At 46.0% G+C, this 4,361-nt stretch overlaps 1 long non-coding RNA gene across 1 annotated transcript; it reads left to right on the plus strand.

The window, feature by feature from the left end:
* Window positions 1–887: 887 nt before the first annotated feature.
* On the plus strand, window positions 888–1,452 carry LOC123064623 (uncharacterized). Its single transcript, XR_006430745.1, has 2 exons — window positions 888–1,085; window positions 1,196–1,452. It is a non-coding gene; the product is annotated as an uncharacterized lncRNA (long non-coding RNA).
* Window positions 1,453–4,361: the final 2,909 nt, after the last annotated feature.

The raw sequence follows: 4,361 nt of genomic DNA on the forward strand, positions 1-4,361 counted from the left end.
GGTGGCAACTCCTAAAGATACCACCGTCACCCACATGCCCGTCTCCTCTTCCACACACCAAAAGCCATCAGTTGCCATGTGTTTTGTAGGATACATGGCAACTGCCCTAGCGTGCTTGTAAGCAGATGACAACTCTCTTTTTACCCGCAACATGTTTTTTGCCATGTTTTTTAGTGCTACATGGCAACCGTTCAGTGTTAGTAGGTGGCAACTCTTAAAGTTTTTCCAAATCATGATAATTGTAGTTGTCCGACATGGCAACAGCTGCAGTTGCCCAAAAATGGCATCCGACACTTGACCTAAGATGGCAACTGTAGTTGAGCAACCATGGCAACTGTAGTTCAGCAACATGGCAACTGCAATTCAGCAACATGGCAATTGAAGAGGGTCCGTACCATGGCAATCGCGGCGGGACGCGTGGTTACTGACACGCGGGGCGTGTGGCTCGCAGGCGGGGAGGGGCGACGGCCGAGACAGGTCGTGCGGGCCGCGTCCTCGCTTGCCCGGACGTGCTCGTGCGGGGCGATCGCGCTGCACCGGACGTGCGGGCTGTGGCTGCGCGCGCACGGACGCGGTCGTGCGGGCGGGTTCCTGTCCATGCTACACGAGGCGTGCGGGCGGGTTCCTGCCCACGCCACACATGTGGCAGTTATTGGGACCCATTAATAACGCCATCAGTAGATGAGCTGTATGTTTTGGGTGTAAATATACTATATAAATATTCCTCGCAAAAAAATACTATAAATCTATTTTTTTACTATATATATGAGCTGTATATTTTGGGTGTATATCAACATACGCATTTATAGGATACAGACCGATGATTTCAATTAATGTATTTAAATGTTAACATATATGTAAATAAATCGAAAACTTGTAGCATACACCTATGTCCATTATAAAAAGCCATCTAAGACCCTAATCACAGAGCAGGAACCCAGGCATATCTGAAAAGATTGGCTTAACCTCCCAGTAAACACGCTATCTCTCTCTCTCCCTTTCTCATTGCCACCATCAAGCCAGGATGAGGTCGTTCTACAAGATGCTACTACTTTCGCTTGCCCTTGTTGCGCTGCTATCCTCAGGTATGTACGTTTGGAGCATGTTTTGTGATCAATTTTGTATGGCGACCCTTCCACTATCGTTTTCTCATAATAAATCTCTGCAATCTTTATATGCTGGAACGAACATATAGATCTGATGATTCAGGCGACGGCTAATGGTGGCGGCTCGCTAATCCCTGAAGACTGCCGGCAGACCCCAGTCATCCCTGGGCCGTGTAACCCCAAGGCTTGTCTCCGCAACTGTCAAATCAACGTTGGCCCCGGTGCGGTTGGCGATTGTGATGCTGGCGGATGCCGGTGCACATACTGTACTGCATCTCAGCGGAACTAAGCAGTGATTGTTGCTTAATTTTTCTCAGTTTCGATAATATGCAAAATGTTGGGTTCTTTTTTCTGTCTGGCTACCTGGCAAATACTCCTACTTGGAAATTCAAATCAGGAATGTCAGAAATTTCATCGATTCGAGGAGCGGTTGCCTGATTAGCATGTTTGCTTGTGATTACCACATCTGAAAATTAAGGTGTGGTCCTCTAGCCTCCCCTCTCCCTTTGCTAGAGGTGTGCTGCTCTAGTCTCCTCGATTTATCTTCCTTTGCTAGTGTAGTAAATTGATGGAGCTCGTGAAATCGTGAACGGTGTACAAGTTATAACGCACATATATAGCTAGCGTTTGTCCTTTCAAGCTGACAATTCGTTTATATTCACGTTAGTAATAAAGAAATTGAAGCCATTTTCATGCACGGTAGGCAGCAAGAACTGCGTCGTCATTGATCAAACGTATGCAAGTGGGTTTTTTCCTTCGGCTACAATGAATTCACACATTTTCAATCTTTAAAGATCATCCCTTTCCCTGCTGGTTCTCCACTTGTCTGTCGGATCCTAACACATGCACTATCCCAAAATTCATACCACGATGCAGTCAAATCTTTATCTGTTCTAAATGTTCAATAAAAATTGGTAGTCAATGTCGCCCACAGCGCAATAGGAGTAGGAGGGATCAGAAAGTTATGAAGATAAGCTTGCCCTGCTCGGAATTTCAAGGAGGCTAGACAGGATGCTTTCCGGATATGCGATCCCAATGAAACATTGTGTGTCTCATCTAGTTTTGCCACCGAGCCACGCCAGTTCTTGGGGTACTGTGCTCGACACCAACCCAGCCGTTCTGCAAGAATCACTGGGGCTTGCTACGTCCAGTGTAGTCGCGGTTTGCGCGCACGGGACACATTGCTGACGTGATGGGGACCCCGACCCGGATCCACGTTGATGGTTGTGCATCCTAAGCGCTTACTGGGCACCAGCGATGTGCAGTTACACATGGACATGGCCATAGGAAACAAACAAGATGCTGGCACGCAGACTGAAAGGAACCCATTGGGGGCGTGAGACTCTGGCAGGCGTGGACCACATAGTTTTACCTTTTTAATTAAAATACGTCGAAAATGTAACCGTTTTCGTTCCTTTTGTATGAAATCCATCATGTCTGTATGAAATCCGGCTGTGTTTGCATGAATTTCATCAATTTGCTGAAAAGAGTTTGAAAAGTATGTGACTAGCGTTGGATGGCGTCCTCCGCATTTGTGTCCGCGGACGGTTACCTCCCTGTCCGTGGACGGATGCGGGAGAGAATTTGCGGGTTGCCGCTGGAGATGCCCTTAGCATGTTTGCTTGTGATTAACACTTCTGAAAATAAAGGTGTGGTCCTCTAGCCTCCTGTCTCGTTTAGCTAGAGGTGCTTGCTCTAGTCTCCTTGATTTATCTTCGCTTGCTAGAGTATTAAATTGATTGTCCTTTTGAGCAGACAATTCGTTTAACATGCACGTTAATAATGAAGAAATTGAAGCAATTTTCATGCACGGCGACGTGTCAAACTGCCCTAAACTCGTTCAACCAGGATTGCTACTTTGGCATTTTTTGCTCATGGAAACGTGGTGGTGTTTGAATATTATTTTTTTGTTTTGGCCAAGGCCTAACTCTACTGTAAATAACTGACATGCTCACCTTATTATATAGAAATGGTTGGCGGCTTAATCCACACATCTTCAATCTTTAAAGAGCACACGTTTCCCTGCTGGTTCTCCACTCTTCACTTGCCTCTCGGACCCTCACAAACGCACTCCTACACTATCTCAAAACCCAAAACTCATACCGTGATTTCTCTCAAAAAAAAACTCATATCATGATGCAGTCAAATCTTTATCTGCTCTAAATATTCAAAAAAATCGTAGTCAATGTCATCCACGGCGCCATAGGAGTAGGAGGGATCAGAAAGTTAGGAAGATATGCTGGCCGTGCTCGGAATTTCGGGAAAACTAGGCAGGGTGCTTTCCGTGTATGCGATCCCAATGAAACATTTCGTCGTTCATCTAGGGCTGCCACCGAACCACGCCGGGTCGTAGACAAGTACTGTGGGAGACACCAGGCTAGCCGTTCTGCAAGAATCTTTGGTGCTTGCTTCGTCTGGTACTGTGCTGTTGCGGTTTGCGCCGTGGAACATACTGCTGACCTGATGGAGACCCGGACCCACCTTGAAGGCTGCGCATCCTAAGCGTTTACTGGGTGCGAACGATAAGCAATTAGGCATCAACGTGGCAATAGCAAACAAAGAAAATGCGGGCAAGCAGTCTGCAAGGAATCTACGAGCTTTGTGTGTTGGCGTGGAACATAGTCGGCCATGGCTTCACATCACCAACAGTCCTGCATGGATTCTTGGGTTCCGATCAACAAATAATTCCTTCAATCTCCCGATCTTCCACGTACTTTGTTTCTGAGGCACAAATGATGGGACATGTCCGGTAAAATATGTTCATTAAAAGGATAAACGAATGAACTAAAAAAATGAAAGAATAGGATTAAGATTAGTGAATCTACCCAAGTTCTAATGCAGTCCCAATTTTTGCATTTCACCCCGTGGCCACCCAAAATTAGCTGATGCTTCAAATTGAATCGCCAAGAGTTAATCCCTGGAGTTCCATTTCTGAAAATTTTGACATCGGGTTGCGTCCAAATGTCCCGGCAGCTCATCATTAGAATATGAATAGCAATCTTGTTCGGTAGCTTTTGACTTGCCAGCATAATTTAATCAAAGAACGAAATGCCTCTCAATTTGTTGTGGAGAATAGACTGCCAGCATTCTTGCGCAGAAGTGCAGTAATGAATTGGACTAGTAATTGTGTGTGTGGGTGTGTGTGAACTGAGACTTGCTCGGATGGGTAGGTTCTCTGTGGTGGAACCAACCACCAGGGTTCGAGACCTAGACTTAGCGATGATGCTTGCATTTTTCTGGATTTATTCCAGCCTT

This window comes from Triticum aestivum, chromosome 3B (assembly GCF_018294505.1).
Source record: "Triticum aestivum cultivar Chinese Spring chromosome 3B, IWGSC CS RefSeq v2.1, whole genome shotgun sequence".
Taxonomy (NCBI): Eukaryota; Viridiplantae; Streptophyta; class Magnoliopsida; order Poales; family Poaceae; genus Triticum; species Triticum aestivum.